Source organism: Musa acuminata, chromosome BXJ2-1, assembly GCF_036884655.1.
Source record: "Musa acuminata AAA Group cultivar baxijiao chromosome BXJ2-1, Cavendish_Baxijiao_AAA, whole genome shotgun sequence".
Classification (NCBI taxonomy): Eukaryota; Viridiplantae; Streptophyta; class Magnoliopsida; order Zingiberales; family Musaceae; genus Musa; species Musa acuminata.
In genome coordinates this window covers 35,425,561-35,453,246 of record NC_088338.1, presented here as the reverse complement: position 1 = coordinate 35,453,246, position 27,686 = coordinate 35,425,561, and the positions used below count along the sequence as shown (strand labels likewise).

The following is a 27,686-nucleotide window of genomic DNA, read 5'->3' as shown; positions in this document are numbered from 1 at the left end:
AGCTGAAGATCTGGGGTTCGAGTGATTTGTGGTCAATTTTTGTGGGAGAGAATTTCTTGCATTATGAAGCCTTTGTGGGCATCATATGTTTGCCAACATAATTTCTATGGTCGGGGGTATCTTAAATGTCCAAAAGTTAAGAATATAACAAAAGAATTGAAGTCTAGAAGGTAAATTGAGCCCCATTTTGCTAGGATACATGGTAATATATTAGATTCATGGGCTGGACTGTAGGAGATCCAAGTTCTGTTGCATATGCCTGCTTAAGAATCATCATGTTCTTTTCTTCTTAGGAACTTTGTTTCTTTTGAATGTATCTAAATGTTTGTGTGTTGAGTCACTCAATCTAGGAAACCTATGTTGGGTAGCTAGAGCATTGATTTTATTTTTACAAATTATATTATCTACTCTGTTTGATTTGAATTCTAATCCTTTAAGATTGTTTCATTTATTTTCAGTGGTCATTTAATTCTGTGAGTTAGTCAAAGTCTTTGATAAAGTGACAGTTTAGGTTCTTTTTTTATCTATATGTTTGAATAATTGGATATTATTCAAATGGTGGCCTCTTTAGCTTCTTAATAGATGGGTTGTGTACTTGCTTTCAACAATCGTAGAAATTCTAAATGTGAGAAGAAATTTGGGTCGCCCACTCCTGTATGTCTTGCCTCCATCTCCACCTCCACCTCCACCTCTTCCTTTTGTTTTCTGTTGTTTTTTCCTTCTTCTCTTATTTGAATATTTTCAAAGTGACTCAAAACATTTCTTGAAAATAAAGAAGAAATGTCTTATTTAGCTTGTCTACCTCTTGTTTTGGACTTCTCCTAGGAGTAAAAACAAGTGTTCGGTCCAATCCTTATTGAAGAGACAGCTGCAGAGATTGAAATATAGTTTTCTTGAAAAGCTTTCTTACAGTTGGTTGACACTTATTTTGTCTCCTCTGCAGTGTAACCTACACTGAATGGGCTGGAATATTTTTATTGGTTGAATCAATATGCAACTTGACTTGTTTATAGGTGTGGGTGAAGAAACCGGTCAAGCTACATCTAACTCTGGATTTTTCCAATCCAGAAGATTTTGCAGAATTATTATGTACCTGTATCTTATTCAACTGAAGTGTAAAATAATTATTGGTCTTTGTCCTTTTTATTTTAGCCTGTGCTTTAGATGTTTCTAATCCTTACCTTTTATGCATCTTCACATGACATGATACATAATGATATGCTTCTTACTTGGCGGCTTTTGTTCACATAATTGTTAAATTCTGAAATATTATATCAGGATATGTTGTTATTGAGTGGATAAATGGGTGATTAGATTAAAATGTCTTTTGCAGATCTTGTCTGTTGTTGGGCTTCTTCAGGATGAACTTGATCCTATGGTTTCTGTCATAAAAGTTGAAAAAGCTCCTTTGAAATCTTATGCTGATATTGGTGTTTTAGATGCACAAATTCAATAAATTAAAGAAGTTGTTGAACTTCCTCTTACTCATCCTGAGCTGTATGAAGATATTGGAATTAGGCTTCCCAAGGGAGTTATACCATATGGGGAGCCTGGAACTGGGAAAACTTTACTTGCCAAGGTGAGAGTGTAGCATGTGAATTTCCATAACATGGACTTTACAACTTTGCCCCACACATTCTTTACATTCCCTCTTCTCCATTCTCTCGATCTCTATTTAGTTACATTTGTATTATGTGTTTATGTGTGCTATTTATTGGCTCTAACTCTAGCGACAACACTTTATTGATTTGTATAGATTAGTATATCTACCAGCATTTATTATGAGTAAATAGAGAAGAGAAATGAGAAAGGATGTTTTTATTGCCTATGTACTTCTTCTTTACCAATGGATGTCTTTTTTTTTAAAAAATTGACCTTCTATTATTACAAATTTACAATCTAGATGGTGGTGGCCAATTAAAAAAAAAAGCTTAACTGAGTTTCACTTTAGAATTGGAATTTTCTTTCTCTTGTGGGTTTGCGACCTAAAAGGTTTTTGCCATACAATTTGTGTTGCATGGTGATCTGAATACTGTGGTATCTGCATTGGTTATTGCAAAGTCCTAATTTTCGTACTATTTATGAATGCTTAATTTCAGGCTGTGGCTAACTCAACTTCAGCAACTTTCTTGCATGTTTTTGGAAGTGAGTTGATTCAGAAATATTTGGGTGATGGCCCAAAACTTGTTAGAGAACTGTTTAGAGTGGCAGATGAACTTTCTCCTTCGATAGTCTTTATTGATGAGATAGAAGCAGTTGGCACCAAAAGGTCTGTCGATGAGAAATAAAAGTCCCACTTTTTTCTTTCTCTTGTATGTAAATCATAGTTAAAATTATCAGACTATTCTATCTGACCAATTTTAGATATGATGCTCATTCTGGTGGTGAGCGTGAAACACAGAGAACCATGTTGGAGTTGCTGAACCAGTTAGATGGTTTTGACTCAAGGGGGGATGTTAAGGTCTTGCAACCAACAGAATTGAAAGCCTTGATCCAGCCTTACTTCGGCCTAGTCGTATTGATGGGAAGATTGAATTCCCGCTGCTAGACATTAAAACTATACATCGTATTTTTCAAGTTTGTTATGTTTCATGAACAAATATAGGATGCTTATAGAACACCAGTGCTTGTTTTTGTACACTTTGCGGGTTCTTGCTAAATTCTTATTTTCATGTTAATTTCTTTAGATACATACCTCTAGAATGACGCTGGCCAATAATGTCAACCTAGAAGAATTTGTCATGACGAAGGACGAGTTCTCTAGAGCTGATATCAAGACAATCTGTACTGAATCTGGCTTGCTTGCTTTAAGAGAGCGTAGGATGAAGGTGTGTCACATATTTACATGTAAAATTGTATTCTTTTATATAGAAGGTCATTGTTAGATAAAGCTTTTGTTATTACACTAATATTATCAGCAATTGTTATTGTGGTCTTATATACCGTTTATTTGGGATGTATACATGCTTTTTTAAATGAAAATTGACTTTTGAATGCCAGTTGTCCATACCCTAGGGATTTTATAAATTTTTCCTATGTTCCTATAAAATGTTCAGAAATTGATCACTTAAAAAGTTAACCACTAAAAGACAGGAGAACTTTTCATATTACCTCTCCTATTCTATAAAGGTAACTTATTTCTTTATAATTTAAATATGATGGTTCATGTAAGCTGTATTTAGTCTACGTCCATTAGATTGCTTTTCAGATTCATATTATAAAGTTGTATTGTCCAGATGACTTCTTCTGACCCCAGTTATAGTTCCTGGTATGTATTTTATAAAGCCACTAATTTACTCGAATGGGGGTTCCTTGATGATTCAAGTTCTTATTAGTTCTCTTTCTTGGGGAAAGAGGAGCATGACCATTTGAGGAAGCTGAATTTTGCATCAATCTTTATTAGTGTATCATTGCTTTGGATAAAACTTGTTATAAGAAGTAGAATAAAGAACCAGAAACGATCATTTCTTTGGGCTGGATATAATAAAGTTATTTACATGTTGAGGGAGATTTACTTACAAAAGCATATTGGAAATTTGTTCAGATGACATTTTTGGTGATCTCTGAACACTCAAGTCTATGCTTCGTGTTTTCAAGTCTAAAAGTCTACAACTAGGTTTAGAAGCTCGGTCGACCTCTGGTCTTGACACCTTGTTGCATTGGTATCTCACCATTTTATTGGGCAATATTCCAACCTTTTTCACACATTATCAGTAAAAGATAATACAAAAACAACACCATTTGGTTCTGAACTATATGATCCATATAGGTCCTTACTCAGGCTAATTAAGGTTTGTCATAGGCTCTAAACCTCCACCAATGTGTCTTAACAGTGGTTGACCATTGAAACAGTTTGTCATGCTGCTAGAATAGAGATCCTCTTCTTCCTCCAAAAATAGAAAATGGAAAGGAAAGATGCCACTTATCTATTTTGTTCCCATTTCTTATGACAGCTTATCTCTGGTATAGAGAAGTGATGTGGTGATGCCTTGGCTCTTGGAAATGTCATGATCTCGTCTTAATTTCTGATTCTCTATTCTTTGTTTTTCTTTTCCCCATTCTCTTCCATAGCCTTGAGAAGTGAGACAATTTGGGAGAGAATCATTCAAGGCCCTAAATAATGAAATAAAGAAAAATTCAACTTAAAAAGTAAAATATAAGCTAAATAAGATCAGTGCAACGTAAAAGAATATGGTTTGGCTTGTAAGTAAAATTCTTGCTCTTGGGCACATGTTGGATCATATTGTTAATAAGAAACAATACGAATAATTCAAAACTAATATTGTTGATATGGATTCTGATGGTTGTCAAACGTTTGTTTTAATCAAAGGTTTTTCAAACAAGATCGTAAAATACTTGAATATTATCCTTGGCTTGGTGCATATTAAGTTTGACAAATCTGATATGGTAGGGACATACCTAACTAATGGAACATTAACTAGTCTTCTTTGAAGAGACACTCTCACTTGACTAGTTTTAGTTGGACTACACGTCTTTAGTGGTTGGATCGGCTAGTTGAATTTGACCTGCATTGGATTGAGAGTTTAAACTAATACCCATTTGCTTTATCTTGCATTCCCAAAGTGCCCTCAGTTACATATCTCAGTAATTTGTAGCTACATCATCTTACGCTCAGGTAACTCATGCAGACTTCAAGAAGGCCGAGGAGAAGGTGACGTTTAAGAAGAAGGAAGGGGTGCCTAAGGGACTCTACATGTGAGCTATTAATTCGCTTGCCTCATAACATAAAGGTTTGTCTCATTTGTCGCTTTTGATTATCGTGATTCTCAATATATTATTTTTAGATGCTTGTTTGTGGACCTTGATGATCGCAAATTGGATAACAAAAATGGTTCAACATAAATAATCTTTTGAGAAATATTATATATCTTCATGCCCAAGTTGTAATCACATACCTTTTATATAAATGTGTTGTGTTTATATGTCTTAAGAAATCAAAGAACTAATTACAGAATACCCTTTGTATTTAACTACCTTAAGCATCTCGGTCCTTATGCTTTAAAAAGTTTCATTGGCATCCCTATAATTACGAAAATAAACATTTAGGTCTATTTACCATAACGTTGTTGGTTTTATCTACGAAAATATAAAAACAAAAGAAAAAAAGGTAATTTTAGCATTCTTGTTGACGATGGTGGATGACGTCGGTGGTGGCGGATGGTGGCATTGTTGAGAGTTGCGAGTGGCTATTGTGGATGAGGAGAGTAGCGGTGAGAGGTAAGAGTGCCTCTACATAGGCGTCGGCGTCGGCGTCGTTGGCATTGTCGAGTGGCTAAAGGGCTGCTCGGCATCTGCATTGGTGGCTCTTTCGTCGCTTGGCAATTGCATCAGCGTTGACGTAGATGCAAAGCGGTGTCGCTCTGCATCTGCGTAGGCGCCGACGCAAATGCAGAGCGACCGACGTAGTTGTCGAGTGACATCGCTCTGCATCTGCGTCGACGTCGATGCAGTTGCCGAGTGACGTTGCTTTACATTTATGTCGACGTTGACGTAGTTGCCTAGCGACATCACTTTGCATCTGCAAGGGCCGTCGTTGCATATGCTGAGCGACGCCACTTTGCATCTACGTTGGCGCGACGTAGTTGCTGAGCAAAAGGGCCATCAATGCATATGCCGAGTAGCGTCACTTTACATCTGCATCGGTGACCCTTTACCCGCTCGGCAACTGCATCGACGTTGATATAGATGCATAGCGATCCTTATCTTTCATCGTCGCTCTCCTCATCCATAACAGTCACCCGCAACGTTGCCGTTTGCCACCACTGATGTTGTTGGCCATGACCAACTGGAACATTAAGAGTACCTTTTTGCTCTTTATTTTCATGTTTCTATCGGTAAAATTAATGGTGTATGGGTAAATTGACTTAGATGTTTCACCGTAACTATAGGGATGTCAATGTAAATTTCTGAAGTGTAAGGACCAAGATGCTAAAGGTAGCTAACTATGGGGGGTAATATGTAATTAGTTTGAAATCAAAAGTATATGCTAAATTGTTTCATGTTGGAACATGTCTTTTTCAGGAAATACGAAAGATAAACTAGAATGACAATTCAGTAGGTGGGACTTCAACTTGTCACAAATGGAAATTGAAATGGGACAAAATATACATTGATTCACTATTTTGGCACATGACATTTCCAGAAAGGGTCAGGATTCATGCTGACTAAGTTGAACTATTGATCTTTTGTGTTTTGGCTAAAACATAAAGAAGGATCACTGATTCACTCGGTTTTTCTCGGAATGTTTAATTGCCGCATAAGCAAGTGGTCTCAGGTATTTGTTATTGCCACTGTGGACCACTAACCTTTAAGATATTGTTGTCTAAACCGTATCATGTATGATATTGAGCAAGTTTTAGACATCAAAAAGATAAATCAGTTTATTCTTGTTGAAACTTGTAGGTCGTGCTAATTCCATTGAGTTTTAGACCACTAGTCTTTGCTTTTGTCGGCCTTATTCCTTATTCCATGTAGTTATTTGGCAAATCTTTACACAAGTGTTTTGGTCTCTCTTTATTGATCTATGTTGTTCAGTAGTTTTCGTCTCTCTTAATTCACTAGATTCATTCTGCCTTCAGGTACAATTGCTCACACTTCAAGCAAAGACTATTTTCAGGTGACTTTGATGCCTCTCAAGTCGGAGCTCAAAGATCATTTTTATCTTTATCTTTTTTGCTTTTTTTGCATGTTTCTTTCCTCTCACCTCAATTATGTGGATTGTATTATAATTATTTGAATTTATTATATTTGCACATTTAATATTTGTGATTTGCCACGTGACGAAAATCTGATTGAATGTTTCTGAACCAATTAAGCTTTTACCTTATTGTTTGATGATTATACTCAGAGGTCAATGATGGGAAATAATTCACATAATCGACCCTAAATTGTTGGATTATAATGTTTTTGTTGGTATAATGTAGTTCAAATATTGATTTAATTGTGTCGAAATGTTTGTCTTGATAGCGCTAAACTATTTTGACCAAATTTCTACATAGGACAAGTAGCACATTTAAAATTAATATCCTGTGGAACTTTATTTTGTTATGGTGAAAGGATTTTTGGTTACATGAAAACATCATGAGGTAAATCTAAAACTGATATTCCTGTAAAGTTAGGAGTTTGACAATGCAAGCATGCTACCTGGTTTTGTTCTTGGATATTTGGAATCCACATATTCATAGAGCAGTAGTAAGATCTCATGATAAATTACCATTTTCTGAAATTGTATCTAATTAGCCCTCATTTTCCATGATACTGGGTGTATACCCCATCAATAGAAAGAGTTTTGGTTTATACTCATGATACGCATGACTTCAGTTACATTGATATCAAAGAAAGATGTGGAATGTCAAAAACTAGCAGAATGAACTGTAAGATTTCTTGTGGGTTAATTTATGGGATGTTGTTTTGTTTAGACCGGTATGAGACGGGCGGTGTTTAGCATTCTCTGAACAAATACGTGGACCCCCCATGTTTTGGGTGTTCTGATCTAACTTATTAAAAAAAAAAACTATTTATTAAATGGTTTAGAATGCGAGCCCTCTTTGCCCATGAGCTGCCTACTATCAGCTGTCGTCGCACACATGCTGCTCACAATGCGCACCATGTGCCACTAATTCTGGGTATGCTTCCTCTTGTTTGCTCACATCTTCCTTCCAGTGATTTAAAAAGCGCTAGGCGCCAAGGTCCAAAAACGCCCGAGGTGCTAGGCGTTGGCCCAAGCGCTCGCCCGAGCGAAGCGAGGTGCTAAAAAATAAAAATATAATATAATTAATAAATATAATTATTTAAAATTTTAAATAAAAATATGTCATTAAATTAAAAAAATCTAAGATACAAAATCACATTGTCACATTAACAAAAAGTTTCAAAATTCAGGAGCCGAGCTTAATACTTTTGCACTTATTTTTCTCTTTGTCATCTGTCTTGTATATGTTTGTAATTCTCCAGCACCTGAAGCTTTTGCTACATCTCCTTATGTCAATCTATGACGAGCCTTCAAAGCTTAATTATACTTTATGTAAAAAAGATCGTGCAATCGTTGATGTTCCAACCGATTTCTTGTCTTCGAGTGAATCTGTCATGTCATATAATTTAAAAATATATTAATACATCTATCTAAATTAATTAATTAATTAAAACAAAAATATTTAGTGATCCTTACATGCTCAAAGACACTCTAGTTTCACTCACAACTCGAAGCGCTATATATCAAACTAAGTACTTTGATAGCAAATTACTGTAAGTTCGGGGTGGAATTTCCAAATAGACTCCGCCATTCAGCTACAAAATTTATGTTATTATTAGCAATAACATAGTAACATTATATATATGAAATTAATTATATCAAATTATTTATACCTGGAGACGTAGTTTTCCTGGATCGAACGGCCATTGGAATTCCAAAAAGATCTTCGGCATTTTTATATAAAGATAATTCATGAATAATCTTATCATGAACCTCAAGGCTGGGAACTAATCTTGCAACGCACTGATATAACCCATCAAAAACTTATGTATCAAACCCAAAAGATTTAATCTTATAAAAGAATTCAGGGTTCAAATAATATCCTGCTGCATGTAAGGGACGACGAAGTTGACAATTCCATCTTTCGTTAATGATTGTAAAAAAATTTTCATATTTTTCTTCATTTTCATTAAAAGATCTTTTAATTGTCTTCTTTGCTATATCCATAATCTCATAAATATATCCCATTGCAGGCTTATTTTCATTATCCACCAACCGAAGGACTCGAACAAGAGGGCCCATTACCTTTAATGTATAAACTACATGATTCCAAAAGGATGGCATTAAGATGATATCAGTAGCCCTCTTGCCTTTTGCTTCTTTTGCCCATTTGCTTGTCACCCATTTCTCAAAGGTAAATATGTTTCTCAGATTATGTTTTTGACGATGCACGCTCTGTAATGTCAAGAATGAAGTAGCAAATTGGGTGACACCATATCTCACTAATTCTTTGTTCCTTGTAAATTCTCTCATCATATTCAAAGCCCCAAAATGATTATAAAGAAATCCAATAACAAAAATTGCCATCTCTTGGGTTTTTTTTATGTCTAAGATCTTTCCAATATCCTCCAACATTAAATCAATACAATGTGCTGCATATAGCTTCAATCATATCCTTAAAACTGTTTAAATGAGTTGTACTAAGGGGAAGACCAACGTGATAGAAGAAGCGAGCAATGTGCTGAATTGTTCTTCCTCTTATTTTTTATCACAAGCATCACTTATATTTGTTTGTCTAAATTTTGAGCCTCCTGCTTGCCCTTGTTGTTTCTAGGTTCATTGAAACATATATAGATCCATCGGTCCTTTTTTACCCTTTTTAGTACTCATAACTTTTTTTCATTTTTTGTCGTATACTTTTTTTCCACTTAGGTTAATACTCATAAAATAATCTTCTTCTTCATCCCTGAGATGTTCAACATTGTCTTTTGGTAAATTCCCGTAAGATTCATTCTTTTGTATCTTCTTTTCATTCATATATATCAGCAACTCTTCTTTTACCTCAGGTAGACACTTTTTGCAAGTTGCTGCATTCTTGAAATTTCCTATTAGATGTTGTTTTGCACGAAAAATACCCCCTTTAGTAGTCTTATCGCAGAATATGCAAGTCACTGCATTAGGATCTTTCGGATCCTTTAGATAATTATACTTCCATGCAGGATCTTTTTTTGATGCCATTGGAGATTATTGAGTTGCTCTGTTCACTTGCCATTTATCTTGAAACCTAACAATAATTTCAAATAAATAAAAATTAACAGTATTAAAATCAAAATAATATATTATTAATCTAATAAATATAAATACTATTATTAGTATATTGTTAACAGTATACAGTATACTGTCAGAAGGAGAAGGAAGAGGAGTATAAAGGGGTGCTGATTGAGAAAAGAGAAAGCGGCAGCAGTAGCGGGAGAGGCGACAGCGGCAGCGAGCAGCGGCAGCGGCAAGCAGCGGGAGCGGGAGCGGGAGTGGGAGCAGCAGCAGCGACAGCGGCAAGCAACGGTAGCGAGCAGCGACAGCGGCAAGCAGTGGGAGCGAGAGTGGCAACGAGCAGGGGGTAGGGTTGGGCAGCGACAACTGATATCGGTTTTAGTTGGTTCGATTAAACCAACTAAAGCACCAAGACCGAACTAGACCTAAAATCCTGGTTCGGTCGCTTGGTTTAACCCAGGCACTGGGCGTTGGGCGCTTGGCTCGGGCGAGCGCCCAAGCAGCACCTCTTTGAAGCGCGCCGCCTGGAAGTGAAGTGAGGCGCTCGGGCCTCGCCTCGCCCGAGCGCCTAGGCGAGCGCCCGAGCGCCTTTTTAAATCACAGCTTCCTTCACCACTTTCTCCACGTCTTTCTTGTTTCCCTTCCTCTTCCTCCACCATCTCATCTTCTTCCTTTCTCTTCCTCCTTTCTCCTTCTCTTATCCTTTTATCTTCTTCCTCTTCCTCCATCACCTCCTCTTCTTCCTACCTACTTCGTCTTCCTCCTCTTTCTCCACTGCCAACAGTGTACAGTATACTGTTAATAGTATACAGAAGGAGAAAAAGGAAGAGGAGTGTAAGGGGGTGCTGATTGAGAAAAGAGGAAGCGGCAGCGGCGACAGCGGCAGCGAGCAGCGAGAGCGGGAGTGGGAGTAGGAGCGGCGACAGCGGTAGCGGTAGCGAGCAGCGGCGAGCAGCGGGAGCGGGAGCGGGAGCGGCAACGAGCAGGGTTAGGGTTGGGCAGCGACAACTGATATCAGTTTTAGTTGGTTCGATTGAACCAACTAAAGCACCAAGACCGAACCAGACCTAAAATCCTGGTTCGGTCGCCTGGTTTAACCCAGGCGCTTGCCCAAAGCGTCTAGCGCCTAGGCTCGGGCGAGCACCCAAGCAGCACCTCTTTGAAGCGCGCCGCCTGGAAGTGAAGCGAGGCGCTCGGGCCTCGCCTCGCCTTCGCCCGAGCGCCTAGGCGAGCGCCCAAGCGCCTTTTTAAATCACTGCTTCCTTCACCACTTTCTCCACGTCTTTCTTGTTTCCCTTCCTCTTCCTCCACCATCTCATCTTCTTCCTTTCTCTTCCTCCTTTCTCCTTCTCTTATCCTTTTATCTTCCTCCTCTTCCTCCATCACCTCCTCTTCTTCCTACCTACTTCAACTTCCTCCTCTTTCTCCACTGCCATCTGTGCCTTTCTCATCTCCTTCTTTTTCCTCTTTGAGTCTTCGGTACATACTAGTGTACAACATGTCGATACACATACCAACTAGTACATATCGGTCTGGCTAGGGACCGATACCGGTGGTCATACGAGACAACAATCCTTGGGTTACTTAACAATGATGTTAATGTGAACAATTATTCTTGGGTTTCAATACAAACAAATGCTTAAGAGTTAAGAAATTAAAAGCGTGAAGGATGTTGAGAATCAGGAGAGGGGAAAGATGGTCGCAATATTTTCTTTCATTGGTAATCTTTTAAAGTGCTAATAAGTAATAACTATATATTTCATGCGAGATCGTATTCTACTCTAGGATTTATTTGAAGCAAAAGTATCTTCTTTCTTCAAATCCTTGCTTGGCACTTGTATTTTTGCCAATCTAGCAACATCTTTGGAAAGAAGTTCTTAATTTATCTAGTTGTTTTGTGTCACCATTCAGTATTTTGTACTCTTTGCAGTGTGATTGTTGAAGCTTTGAAAATGGACAGTCTGCAGAAAATTTGCTCATCATTGGAGCCCATTCTTCGAAGAGTTGTAAGAGAGCTTAAAACTTATTCCACACCAGAGTTTTCTTAAAATCATTTTCCAGCATTCTATGATCTGCCAATTTAAGTTACTTAATTTCATTAAAGAATTTGCACTTGAAGAATCCACAACATGCCCATGTTATCATTTCTCACTTTGATTTTCCAGTGCGACATCTGATTATTGTATAAATACATCTTTGACACCATTATTTGAGATAATACATTTTTTAACTAGTTTGTTTGTGTACACAAGGAACTTATTCAATCAAATAATAAAAGAAGATAAGCTCTATTTTTTTAATCTTGATTAGTATTTAAAGTTAAGTCATGTCGTGTTGACTTTCTATGTAAATGATGTTTGTTTGGAAGAATTTGAGTGACACCTCTAAATTACATGTGTAATATACTATAGTTAAATTGCTCATGTAGCAGATATTTCTCTCATCTTGAGATTCTATAGAGAGAAAGAGATCTGCAAAAGCGATTGCCTCTTGTTGGTGACTGACAACCAGACAACCTGAGTCCTTTCCTATTCATTGGGATGCTAAGTCTTCTCTATGAGTGGTTTTCAGTCTCTAAAAATTGCATTCGGCTAATTTGTAAATCTATCTATACTTTGGTCAGATAATTAATGCTTAAGATTGTTTGAATCCTTTTATTCTTAAGTTAGTGTAAAGTATCTCTTTCTTTTTGTCTGATTGCTTTGGATATATGTTGTGATTTGTAAAACTTCATTTCTTTATTCCGTAATTGTGTTGTTTTCTCATTCTGTTGGATGTTGAAACATGGCCCGTAAAAATTATTCTCGATCTTTTTCTATGACATTGATAACTCACCTTCTATGAACTTTCAATTTTTTGGTCTCGAAGTTCTATATTCTGAATGGACCCTATTTATTAGCAATATCTGATGTTTCTTCTTGACAATCTGATGCTGTATGGTGCTTCATTAGGTCAGTGAAGAAGTTGAACGAGCCTTAGCAAAGCTAAGTCCTCCAAAAATTGGTGGAAGGTAAGACATATTATGACATCATACATCATGAATCAGATGGATTCTTTGAGAATGAACTTATTTTGGATTTTTTTTCCTCTGCATGGAATTATAAGTGACTAAGATGTTATAACCAAATAGTTATGTTGCCATGCTTTCTGATACAATCTTTCCGGTAAAATATCTGAAAGCATGTCAAGTTTCTTGTGAACTTGTTACAGGCTGCACAACAAGTGTTTAAATTTAATGAAATGAAGGATGGTTGAGACAGATAACAGCTGTATATTATGATTTTTAAATTGTTGTCCTAGAGTCTGATTGCTAGAATTTTAATTTATGGCCATTCTGATTGTAGTCTATTTTTCAGAAGCTACTATAGACATATATAGGCATGAGTCTCATGCCTATATGGAGGCTAGGGAGGGGCAACATATTTAACCTAATTATTGCAATAGAGGCAATAACATTAAGTTGTTGACAGGCCTCAATGAGATAAATGGTGCAAATGTATCTATTGGGTTTTGAAAGGTAGTGTTCAATAGTCTTTAACAGAATTGTCTCAAAACCTATCCTGATGTTATTTTCCTACCGAGAATTTTATGTATCTTATATTAAAAGGAAAACAAAATTATTAACATTTGCTTGGTTTAGCAAAAAAAGCTGCATAAAGTCTAGCAAAAAAAGCTGCATACACTATGAGTATGATTTTCATACAATCTTTATGATTATACAAGCGGCACTGTTTCTTCATCCCTTTGTGACCAAGTAAGCTGTCTTTTTAATCTTGGACTTTTAGATTTTGTTTTGTGTGCCACTGTCACTATCGGATTGCTTTGGGGAGACTATAGTAAGTGAAGAGTGCATTACATCACAAACAGCAATATGAAGCAAAAGTCTGCAAGGTAATAAGTTATAAGAAAACAGGAACAAACTTTTCTGTTACAGCAGAAATAATGGAGTATGACGAAAGAAGTGAAACATGAGAACAAAGAGGAAGTTATGACTGGGTTACCAAATTTGTTTGATGAAAATGCATTCTGTAAGAATGACCTTTGCTGCACATCTTTCTGTTTTAAGTCTAACCGCATACTGTTCCTATAAAAGATAGGAGTCCTTAGGGATATAAGTAGGTAATAAAGGTAGTTGACCAAATCGGATAAAGATCATAATCAGAAAGTACCCAATCAATTACAAAAATTTCATAAGTGGAATACAACTAAATAAGCTCATGTCTAATGATATCTAGCTTTGTGAAGATGTTCTAAAGTAGTGATTATATTGCCTTGGAAATTGAGAATAGGCCAATTAATCTAATTAACTCAAACAAGAATTAATAGAACTCCGCACAAACCTAACTTTAAGACTTGCTTTATCATATTCAAGCTATTCAATTTCAGCCCATCTTGTTAGTCTTTGCTTGTTAGTTGTGATGTTTCCCAGTAATTGATGTGCGCATCTAAGAAAGATTATTTCCTTCAGTTTGTTGCTTATTGTTTGAAGAAATATTAGCTTCATTTTTATCTACCGATAGTAAAGAACTGATTCATCATCTAGCCTATAAGAAGTTCACCAATTCATCTTCTAGCCTATGAGAAGTTCATTGTTGCAGCATCATTTCTCTGACGGGTAGATTTGGTAATTTTCCAGATTTAATAGTTTTAAGGGTATTCTTGGAATCATCAAATTTCAGAATTGGTACTGCAACTCAGCCCTGCCACTTGGACATATGAGTTATCCTATGCCTAATATGCATCTTTGACTATTTATGCTTGTTTCGATTCCTGGATTAGGTGCTTTATGAATAAAGACTAGCATTATTGCTTGTTGTTTTGCTTCAATCTTCTTGTTCTCCAATTTATCAAGTTTCCCTCAGTGTTCACAGTTGGTGGGAAATTATGGTTTAACCAACTATGAAAATTCTTTACATGAATAATTTCTACTTATGTAATACTCTTTTAGGATCCTTCTGAATTCAAGAAATGCAGGTCTTCACCGAAGCAAATTGAAGGTCCTGATGGAAGAAATCTCCAGCTTCATTTCCGGACAAGACTATCCTTATCCCATTGAACAGGGAGCTGAAATTCATGTTGTGTTGATTGATGCAAACACTGGCCATGTTGTCACATCAGGACCCGAGTCATCTGCAAAACTAGAAGTTGTAGTCCTTGAGGGTGATTTTAGCAATGAAGACAATGATGATTGGACAGAAGAAGAGTTTGACAGTCATGTAGTGAAAGAACGCGAAGGAAAAATGCCTCTTTTGATTGGAGACTTATACGTCTCATGGAAAGGTGTAGGAACCCTTGGAGAGCTCACATTTCCAGACAATTCTAGTTGGATACGGAGTAGGAAATTTAGGCTTGGACTGAAGATTGCTTCAGGTTTTTGTGATGGTATTCGAGTCCGTGAAGCGAAAACAGAAGCTTTCACTGAAAGGACCACAGAGGGGAATGTAGGTCAGCTTTGCACTATCTTTGGTTTCTTTTTCTCCATTTACCTAAGTTTTCTTTCTGATGTTTATAGTGTACAAGAAACACTATCCACCTGAATTGAAAGATGAAGTCTGGAGATTGGAAAAGATTGGTAAGGATGGTTCATTCCACAAGAGGTTGAATAAATATGGACTCTTTACAGTTGAAGACTTTCTCAGAATTGTTGTTAGGGATCCCCAGAAACTCCGCAAGGTAAGTTTTTGGTTTTCTTGTTTGCTGTAATGAGTCTCTTATTACCTCCACTGTTTGTGGATCTAATTTACTTCACAATGTAGGTTCTTGGAACTGCTATGCTGATGAACACTATCGCAACTGCTATGCTGATGAACACTATCTTCTTGACCTCAGCCAGGTTTTGATAGTCGCAACTGCTATGCTGATGAACACTATCTTCCAACTCTATTGAATGTAAGTACATTAGATCATTTTGCATTTTGGCTTTCCTGAGTAATAGCTTATCTGGGAATTTAATAGTATCAATAACCAGACAGGACATTTCGACATCCTGCAGATGGTGGATCCTATTGGAATTGCCAATTGGTCCGTAATACATGTTGATTGGTCTGAAGGAAAGTGGCATCCAAAAGCATATCGAGCAAAAGATGTCACTTTTGAGCTCCTGAAGAACATTTCAGTAAGCATTCTCTTTTTCAAAAATTCATACTTTAGAATGTCCAGATGCCTCTAAATTCTTATTGGCTGATATGGGTTTTGTTGACAGTCTATTGATGAGAGTTACCATTTCACCAATGATGAGAAGGTAAATCTTTTAGAACTTGTGTTCGTATATGCTGATTCTTTCCTCGTTCACCTTTTCCTGATTTGCTTTCTCTATAGTTGTCACAATCACCGAAAGAACATCAGATTAGGCAAAAGTAACTTAATCTTTGCAAGCTGACCGCCATGTTCTATAGTTTTTCTTTTCCTCCAAGTTACTTCAGTATATTCATGTGCTTAGGTTGAACGAAGCTTATAATAGGAAATTGGAACATGTTGCAGATATCCATCTAAAATTCTTGTATTTTTGTCGTAGATAGTGGTAAGTGGTAGGACTTTGCAAGAAAATGCTTGTTCTACATGGCTATGTCAACCAAAACCTTTAAAACACTATGCAATCATATAGAGTAGCATGATACGTGCGTGAGGCACAGAACAAATATGGAGGGATTGATGACCTACTATCTAAGCCTTCAGAGAAGCTAATAAAAAAATATGCGGATGGATGAAACAGAACTACTCAATTAGAAGCCGGTATGACTTGTAAGAAAATAATCATGTCTGTTGAAACAAGTCAAATATTTTCTCAGCATGTTCACTAGTTGGAGGATTGAACTCCAAAGCACCAAAAGCATCTATTTTCATTTTTGTTTAGATAGTATTATTTGGTCCTTTACTATCTCTTACCCATTATGCAAATTCTGCATACTAAAAGGTTAAGTCATGCTTAAAAATAATAATAACAATGGGTTACAAATTGTGACAAGCATGTAAACTACGTTGGAATATCGGATAATTGTTCAAAGTGATCGACTATGCAGTGTTCCGAATAATGTTACTGTTGAAGCTATTAAATAATTGTTTAATGCCATCGACTGTAACAATCTGGTTAATTCATGCCGAATCATAACTAATACTACAAGAATTTCATTTTCTTTCCATGTTTGACTTGTATTTATCGTCACAAAATCTTTGCTGCTATCTGTTTTCAGCTAACAATTATACAACACAATCCGGAAGAGAAACTAATCACTCAAACTTGAGTACACCAAATCTGCTATTTAACTGTTCTTCCAGTGTTTTATAATCAAAGACCAACCTCAATAGTAGTATTGATTCTTTTTTGTTTATATCAATCATGTATTTATTTATTTATTTTGCAGAAAGTGGTGACAGTGAAACCTTGTTTGTGGAATGGAATGAAGAGACTTTGCTACTTGTTTGCTAGGAAATTTTATCCTGAAGCTCTTCACAACCTGATGCAGTTGTTCTCTAATGACACCCTCATATGAGACACATCAGCAGGAACACCATTGTTTGGTCTGGTTGTGCCTCCTGACATCACATTGTTGAGTCATTTGCTCCATGAAATCCCTGCCAATTCTTGAACTCAAGCCACCTCATTTTGACACCAAACTCCACCATGTAGCAGCAGAAGATTGTTGGAGGCAATTGGGATGACTTGAATCTATGTTTCTCTCTAAGTAGGGATGAGGTGGATACTACTTTATTTGATGGTGCACTCCACCCAGTACTGGTCTTCTCTCTGTTTTGTGTTTTCCTGGTTATTTGATCTCTTGAGCAGCAAAATTTTGTTAGTCCATTTAACTTTATAGAGTGCTCAATTCTTTTGTAGTGAGAGAGATTATAAAACACTTTCTTTGTGAAGTCTTTATGGCAAATCTCTTATTCTTTTTTTGAAAGAAAACTGAAGCACAAACAGAAGTGAATAATTTGGTTAGCAGATTCATAAAAGATGTCATTAAAAAAACTTAAACAATGGAGAACAACTTAAAAGTTCTGAACTTCTAAGATCTGATCTCAAACACAAGCTATATGGTATATTGTGAACATAGTGAATAACAATTATTATGTAATGGATGTTAATACGTACAACATACATATAATGTTATGATGTATAAATCAAATGTAATGTTCTATATCACATTAAAATCTGACATAATTTATAAATCATACATAAAAATGATATAATAATATTTAAAATAATAAAAATCTTCTTGGGTTTGGTCGGATACTATAGAAGATTTGTAGAAGACTTCAAAAATAGCAGCACCATTGATCACACAAAAATAAATAAAGTTCATATGGGATGATAAATGTCAACAAAAAAGTTCATATGGGATGATAAATGTCAACAAAGTTTTTAGGAATTGAAGAAGAAATTAACCGATGCTCCTATCTTAGTGATTCCTTGCTTATGCATCTAGGCAATTAAAGCCTCACAAGAAGAATTATCCTACTTATGACTTAGAGCTAGGAGCTATCATTTTTGCACTGAAAATTTGGAGGCATTATCTCTATGGACAGACTTTTAAAATCTTCACAGATCATAAGAGTCTCAAATATATTTTCGTACAAAAAGATTTAAATATGAGACAAAGAAGATGATTATACTTTCTAAAGAATTATGATTTTAATATCAACTATCATACTGGGAAGGCTAATGTAGTTGCTGATGCCTTAAGCAAAAATACCTATAGTCTTATAGCCTATATGAATATTTAAAGAAATTCTATGATGATGGAGTTAGCAGACTTAAAACTTAAACTTTTATCAAAGACAAATAAAGGATTTCTTGCGTGTCTGATGGCACATTCATATTTGGTGGAAAAGGTTAAATAATGTCAGAAGGAAGATACATATATTTAGATGATAATTAAGGAGATAGCTCAAGGATTTAGACCCAAATTCCTCCAAGCCGAAGATGGTTCTATTACATTCTACAATCGACTTTGTGTTTCCGAAAGCCATCTAGTAAAGATTTAATTATTGGAGGAGGCACATAGATCAAAATTTAATATCCATCCCGGGACTACTAAGATGTATCGAGATTTACGTCAAAACTATTGGTGCCGTGGTTTGAAGAGAGATATAGTAGAGTTTATTTCTAAATGTTTGATATTCTAATAAGTGAAGATAGAACATCGAGTACCTATGGGGAAATTGCTTAGGATTTCGATTCCTGAATGGAAGTGGGAGCAAGTCATTATGGATTTTGTAACAGGATTACCCAAGACTGCGAAAGGATATGACAGAATTTAGGTAGTAGTAGACAAACTTACTAAATCTGCTCACTTCCTCCCTTTTAATAAGAAGTATTCATTGGATAAACTAGCAAGCTTATATATTAAGGAAATTATTCGGGTGTCAATTAGCATTATCTCAGATAGAGATCTAAGGTTCACCTCTAAGTTTTGGGGAAGTTTACAAAAATCTTTGGGCATATAGTTAAAGTTTAATACAACTTTTCACCCCCAAACTGATGGCTAATTTAAAAGGAGAATACAAACTCTTGAAGATCTCTTAAGAGCATGTACTTTGGATTTTGGTGGGAGTTAGGATATGCACTTATACCTAATTGAGATTTTTTATAATAATAGTTACCATTCTAGCATACAGATGGCTCCATTTGAAGCCCTTTATGGAAGAAAGTGTAGATCACCTATATATTGGGATGAGATAGGAGAACGGAAGCTTTTAGGACCTCAATTAATTCAAAAAGATACTAATAATGTTCGAATTATACGTCAAAGATTATTAACAGCTCAAAGTCATCAGAAAAGTTATACAGATCGAAGGCGAAGAGATCTAGAGTTCGAAGTTGGTGAGCACGTCTTCTTAAAAGTGTCGCCAACCAAGGGAGTTATGAGGTTTGGTCAAAGGGGGAAGTTAGCCTCAAGATTCATTGGCCCATTTGAGATCTTATAAAAGATCGGGTCTTTGGCGTATAGATTGGCATTGCCCCTAGCTTTGGCTAGTATCCATGATGTATTTCATGTGTGTATACTTCGAAGATATATCAGGGATCCATCACATGTCATATCTTACCAACCTCTACAACTAAGAGATGATGCTACTTTTGAAGAACGACCAACCCAGATCTTGGAAAGGAAAGAATATATTCTAAGGAATAAAATTATACCATTGATAAATATTTGTTGGCAACACCCAGACCAAGAGGCAACGAGGGAAAGAGAAGAAGATATGCGAGAGCAGTATCTTCATCTATTCTATTAAGGTGAGCTAAATTTGGGAACCAAATTTTTTATAGGAGGGGAGAAATGTAATCAAATCAAATAATTAAGTTAGTAATTAATTTTTTTCCTTACTTGCCATTGTAATTTAGGAAATATTAATCTATTTCCTTATTTGTTAATACGAATTAGGAAATAACTATTAAATATTCCAAGTAGGGTGATATCATATTAGTATATTAAATAGAAATAATTTATATTAAATAAATATGAAAATAAAATAAATTTTCTTTAATGGAGACTCACCTCCTCCTATTTAAGGGGAGGGATTTCTCTCTTTTGTTTCTCACTTAGCCAAACCTAGCAACGGTAAGAACGAGGAATTACACCCTATTGATGAGGGGTAGGTTTCTGTACCTTTCTTGAAAATAAAAGTTTTAGTTTTTATTTTGATTATTTAAATGTTGAATATTTTGTAGTTTGAAAAATATTTATCAATTCTTTAAATATCAAAATTTTTATTATTGCATTAAAGTCTATTAACTGAAGTTTTTATAATGTTCTTTAGTTTATTTAATTTTAGATTTAAATAATTTAAATTTTACATATTTCATGTATTAAATATATTATATTTCTTGGCATTACAACTTGCCTTTAATCTTATTTGGATTAAGATTTTTGTTAAATTAAAATATATTATTTAAAATTTTTTATATTCTTTGATCTGAAAATTCAAATTAAAATGTACTATTTTGAATTATTTAAAATTTATTTGACTAGAATATTTTAAAATTATACATGTGTTAAAAATTTAATTTTTATTTGAATTTAGAAGGTTATTTCCTTGTATTAAAAATTATCTTACAATTTATCTTTTAATGGGTTATTATATTTTTTTTGTTTATATAGTTGTTAGTGAATATATGTTGTTGTATGAAATTTGATATGAATTGGATTGAAATTACTCACAGGCCCAACCCATAGGTTAGGCCACAACCCACTAGCAGCCCGTAAGCCTAACACAACCCAAAGGTCAGGCCTTGGCCCGTAGGCTAGCCCAGCCCAACCATCATGGGCGATCACATGCGACGCACATGACTAGTCCATGGGCCTGGGCTAGGTTAGTCTTGTGTGATGCATGTGCTAGTCATAGGTGCCTAGTAAGCTAATCACGTCAGTGATGACACGTGTGACTTGACACGAAATTTTTTTTATTATTATATTTTTGGCATTTATCATTTTATATTGATTATTGCATATATGCATGTATATATTGTGATGTCCTTGGATCTGTGAAATGGGAATCGGATCGTGATGAGATCACGATAATGAGATCGACATCTTTAAACACAGATCCTAAATAATCTCGGTTATAGGTTACTCGAGAGAGACATCGAGATAACTAGATATATTAGTGTACTGTATAGCCGTCCATATGATAGATGTAGCTAGACTTATAGCTGCTCATGTGGGGACACTAGGGATACAGTACAAGTGCTCATTGGAAAATGAGTTCATTGATTGATCCGCTTACGGAATGCTGGATGGTTGATAATGCCTTATTGTCAGATAACGATTTTGTAGTCCTAATGGTGTATCTAGTCTTTGGACTTAAAACACCAAGATGTCCTGTATGAGTGCTCCATTCTTTGATACCAGACTTATAGGTTTGGATGTCTCAGATCTAGTACAACCGGTCATTGGGAGTGACAATCGACCTTACGAGGGCTAGTGAGTGTCGATAGAAGATCACCCACTCTCAGCGTCATGAAAGGAATATCCCATGTGTTCTTGCTCATGCAAATCCCTGGCCAGAGTCATTCGGATTGAGAGAAAAAGAGTTCTTCGGGAGAATCTGATTAGAACGAGACTCGAGTAGAAACCGTATGGGTTTGACAAAATCATACCCGGTATATGGTCTCTGGGATATTCAGATGGATAAGAGACTATAGTTATACGGTAACTGAGGATAGACATGTCTAATGGATTGGATTCACATGTATCGTCTGGGGACTACGACGTAGTGGCTTAGTACGTTCGTAGTCGATGAGTCGAGTGAATTATTATGGAGATAATAATTCAATGAGCGAGAAGAAGTTCTGATAGGTATAGCTCACGGCCAGCTCAATATTGGGCCTAGAGGGTCACACACATATGGTAGGTATTACGATGAGTAGAGGTCCGGATATGAGATATCCGCCAGAGCCCCTGACTTATTGGATATCTAATGAGCCCCTGAATTATTGGATCCTATGGATGAGATTCAATAAAAGCCCATAAGAGATTATTGGATAGAGATCCACTAATCTAAGAAGCTTGGATAATTGGATGCAGATCCAATACCCAATATGGGAGGATCCATTAGGGTTTGACAGGGGACCTCTATAAATAGGAGGGATTCAGTTATTCATAGGCTAGAGTCTTTGCTTGCCTCTCATATTCTCCTCTCCCTCTCCACCTCAAAGCAAGCCTGGAGTTTTGAGGAGCCTAGTCGTAGCCCTATTGTGTGGATCACCGCTAGAGAGGAGGACGCTTGACTTCCTTCACCCTCTCCTAGAGATCTGCAATGATTCAGAGGTATACGATCTCTCTAGGTAACACAATCTACTATATACACAGTTTTAAGTTTCGTGGATTTTTCAATCTTCGCACGACAACGAACATCTCTTTGAGAATAGGGGATTTTGTTTTTGTTCTTCCGCTGCGCATGTGATGTCGTCCTAAGATTTTCCAACAATGGTATCAGAGCCAAGTTGTTCGTGCGAAAATTGGTTTTGAATGTTTGTGTAATGCTTTTGATGTCAAAATTGTTAACACATTGGGCGAGGAAGGCCAGCAACTATTGCTGCCCTTGCTACGCACGAAGATGGCTACCTGCTTGCTGCCATCTTCGTGTAGGCAGGCCGCCTACAGAGGTGGCCGCAAGGGCGGCGCTCGGCCACCTACGTAGCAACTGCTGATGCACACGGTTGCAACCGTCAGCTGCCGGCCACCCGTAGGCAGAGCCGCCTATGGGACGCAAACGGTGGCACCCGCAGGCGCTGCCTACGGGCACAACGCCCGCAGCGGCGCTCGCTCACGGAGCAATTGCCTGCACGGGCGGCGGCTGCGGGAGCAGCCCCCGTGGGTAGAGGCCCCTGCTCGCGAGCAGAGCCGCTAGCGAGCACACCGCCCGTAGGCAGGGGCAGCGCCCCCGTTCCCCGCAATAGAGGGCTACCGCCGGCAAGGGTGGCGGCGCCCGCACCAAGCAAGGAGAAGAGAGGGATTGAGGCAGTCTTGGGCCAAAGATAGTTTTGCCCTTGGGAATTTAAGAAATTCCAGTTTCTATCCTTTGTCTAAATTATGAAAATACCCCTCAAAATTCTAAAATTCTCTACATATCCCTTATTTCAGAAAATATTAATTAATTAAATGGTTTAATTAATTATTATTTTTATTATTATCTAGTAGTCCTATATGATGATGATTTATACATGTGATGTATGATGTGTGGACAGATGATCATGGACCGTATGATGTGTGTACTTATGATTATTATTATTGAGGTCTATGAGCCTCCATTATATTTCTCATTTATTGTCGGGCCTGCGTGTTTATGATTAAGATGTAATCATACAAGGAGGCATAGCGGGAGCGTGGATGCGATAGCGGGACCCACGAGATGAATGATCGCAATGCATTGAGATGTATCAAGATGTCGACGGTACCGACAAGGATGAGATGGACGATCACAGGGCATGGAGATGCACCGTTGCACACATAGATCTTGATGTAAGTGATTAGGCCTATTGGCTCGGGCCTGATCACATTAGGTTGTGGTCCATGATCATCTAGTGTGATTGCTTATACACATATTAGATATGTATATATATTTCCATGCGATGTAGATATATATTAAATATGCATATGTGTGACATATCATATTAGGAAACCAAATCATAGAAACCCCTCTCTCGATAATATTAAGTCGGTAAACGTGAGGTAATTAGATTGACCCACGTGGCCTTCCATCGTTATAAGGACCGATTCCTGGTGTAGGTTGAGTTGGTCGAGTCCCTCGAGTCTCACCTATATCGCGATTCGCTATCTTGACTACGACATAGAGATGTCACCGATGACCTGAGGACATGGTATACTTGGTCGAGTCCCTCGAGGGTATATCATCGAATCAGACTTATCTTGTAACGATGGTGTTGACTTAACCGAGCATCTTGGTTAGTCGAGTCCCTCGAGACCATGGTGATTCGGAGGCCGAATAGGACGGGAATCACAAGGAGTTGTGATCGGCAATAGTTGCCTACCTTTTGGGCTTAGTGTGATTGGCCGAGTCCCTCGAGGTTACACTAAGATGCTGATTGGATCTTGATCCCCACTAGAAGCTTGCCGGAGAATTTTGTTTCACATGCTGAGGGTGTCGCGTGACTTGCCAGTAAAATAGTGGGAGCATATTAAGATAAAAGTCCATATCTTGATTTTTTATTTCTTGCAAAATCTGTATATTATTCATTTCTGCGGCATCTTTATTTTTAGAAAATGTCGCTTTCAAATCCCTTACGTGACATACTTGATGTCAACCACCTTACTGGTCCAAATTATACAGATTGGCTCTGCAACTTGAGAATTGTTCTCACAGTAGAGAAAATCGCATATGTCCTTGATACAGTGATGCCTTCGCGCGAGAAATGGGCAAGCGAGGATGAAATCGCTTGCTACGTGAAGTATATTGATGACTCCACTCTTGCTTAGTGTTACATGTTAGACTCTATAACTCCTGAGTTATAGAGACAATATGAAAAGATGGATACCAGATCCATTCTCCTACATGTCCACAAATTATTTAAGGAACATGGAAGGACTCAGCGATATGAGATATCCAAAAGCCTCTTCGGCGCTAGGATGACTGTGGGGATACTGGTTCAGAACTATGTCCTAAAGATGATTGAGTGGATAGAGAAACTCACAGGTCTAGGAATGGTCCTAGAGGATAACTTGTGTGTGGGCATTATGCTTTAGTCCTTACCAGATTCCTTTTCACAGTTCATAATTAATTTTAATATGAACAAGCTTGAGATTACTCTCTTAGAGCTCCTCAATATGTTGAGGGAGGCAGAGAGCACTATAAAAAAGGAGAAGCCAGTTCTCTACACTGGTGAGACAAAAAAGAAAAGGAAAGCAGAAAAGTCCCTTAAGAAGGGCAATGGCAAGGGTAGATCAGGTAAAGCAAAGGATGCTAAGAAAGACTCGACAAAGGACAAAGGCCAGTGCTTCCACTATGACAAAGATATGCACTGGAAGAGGAATTATAAATAGTACCTTGTAGAGACGGCGAAATAGAAGCTTTAGGTACATTCATGATCAGTCTCCATTTGTTAGACTCTTATGATAACATATGGGTATTGGATATCGATAGTGCTTATCTTATATGTAATTCGTTGCAGGTTCTAGCAAGGCCCATTTGCAAAGGAGCAATGGCAAGGGTAGACTGGAGAGAGGCGAGATGAACCTCAAGATGGGCAATGGAGCAAAAGTTGCTATAGTAGCTATTGGCGAGGTCGCCCTACATCTGCCTGGTGGAGCTATTATTGCATTAGATGCATGTTATTTTATTTCTTCTATTATCAGAAACATTATCTTCATTTCATGTTTGACAGTTAGTGGATATAAATTAGTTTTTTAGAACAATGGTTGTTCGATATTATTAGATGATGAGATCATCACGAAAGAAACATTGCATAATGGTTTATTTATGCTAGACACTACTCCATATATCATGAATGTAAGTGTGTCTAAGAGGAAACAAGATGAGGTGAATAGTGGATACCTATGGCATTGTAGGCTAGGTCACATCCATGAGGGAAGGTTCAAAAGTTGCTAAAGGATGGATATCTAGATCCATTCGACTATGAGTCATATGCAATATGCGAGCCTTGCCTTCGTGGAAAATTGACCAACTCTCTATTTAGTGGAATTGGAGAAAAAGGCACTGAGTTGTTGGAACTCATATATAGTGATGTATATGGACCCATGTCAATTGATGTCATTGGTGGTTACTCCTACTTCATTACCTTCACTGATGATTTCTTAAGGTATGGATATGTATACTTAATGAAGTATAAGTCTGAGGCCTTTGAGAAATTCAGAGAGTATAAGAATGTAGTAGAGAACCAGACTGGAAAGCGTATCAAGACTCTTCGATCAGATCGAAGAGGTGAGTACTTAAGTACAGAGTTTACCCAATTCCTAAAGGACTATAGGATATTATCCCAGTAGACACCTCCTTATACACCTTAGCTCAATAGTGTGTTTGAAATGAGAAATCGTACGCTGTTAGACATGGTACGATCCATTATGAGTTTCACTGACCTACCCATCTCATTCTAGAGATATGCCCTAGAGACTACAGCTTACATTCTGAACAGAGTTCCAACTAAGTCGGTAGTGTCTACACCATATGAGATATAGAAAGGGAAGAAACCCGATCTTAAGGTTATTAAGATTTGGGGCTGCCCTGTCCACGTTAAAAGACATAACCCCGATAAGTTGGAATCGAGGACAGAGCGATGCAAGTTCGTTGGATACCCCAAGGAAACTTATAAATATTATTTCTATCATCTCGAGGACCAAAAGGTCATTGTAGCTAAGAGAGCGGTATTCGTTGAGAAGGAACACACTCTTAACGGAGACAATTGGAGCACAATAGAGTTTAGCGCGGTTGGAGAACCTAACTCAAGCACCACTCTACAGCCCGAGTCTGTTCAAGTACCTAATACACAAGTTCCAACTTTACGTAGGTCTGGCAGAGTATCCCATCCTCCGGAGAGATATGTGAGACATATTATAGGAGAGGATGTTGAAGATATTGATCCTTAGACCTACAATGAGGCTATTATGAGTATAGACTCTGGGAAGTGGCAAGAAGCCATTAATTCTAAGATGAATTCTATGTACTCCAACGAGGTTTGGAACCTAGTTAATGCGCCTGAAAGTATTGCACCCATCAATTGCAAGTGGATCTTTAAGAAAAAGATCGGAGTATATAGAAAGGTAGACTATAAAGCAAGGCTAGTGGCTAAGGGGTATCGACAAAGGCAAGGTGTTGACTATGATGAAACCTTCTCACTCGTAGTAATGCTAAAATCCATCTGAATTCTATTGGCTATTGCAGCACATTATGATTATGAGATCTGACAGATGGATATGAAAACTACATTCCTCAATGAGAACCTCAAGGAGGAGATATATATGATACAACCCGAGGGATTCGTGTCCAAGGACTGCCCAGATATGGTGTATAGGTTGCTTAGATCCATTTATGGACTAAGGTGTGGATGACATCCTGATCGTTTGGAATGATGTAGGAATGCTATCCACAGTAAAGGCTTGGTTATCTAAAAACTTCACCATGAAGAACTTAGGGGAAGCATCCTATATCTTGTGATCTATATAGATAGATCCAAGAGGATGCTTGACTTGTCCCAGTCCAGGTATATAGAAACCATTGTCAAAAGGTTTAGCATAGAAAATTCCAAGAGAGGTCTCATTCCGATAAGACATGGGATATCTTTTTCTAGGAGTATATCCCCAAAGACTCTTGAAGAAAGAGCGAACATGAATATGATACCATATGCCTCAGCGAAAGGGTCTATCATGTATGACATGCTATGTACTAGGCCTGATATAGCGCATGCTCTGAGTGTCATGAGCAAGTATTAGGAGGATCCAGCCTTGGA

The 27,686-nt window shown here is 37.3% G+C and overlaps 1 pseudogene; it reads left to right on the top strand.

Moving 5' to 3' along the window:
- The first annotated feature begins 582 nt into the window (after window positions 1-582).
- On the top strand, window positions 583-15,653 carry LOC135598248 (calmodulin-binding protein 60 D-like; annotated as a pseudogene).
- Window positions 15,654-27,686: the final 12,033 nt, after the last annotated feature.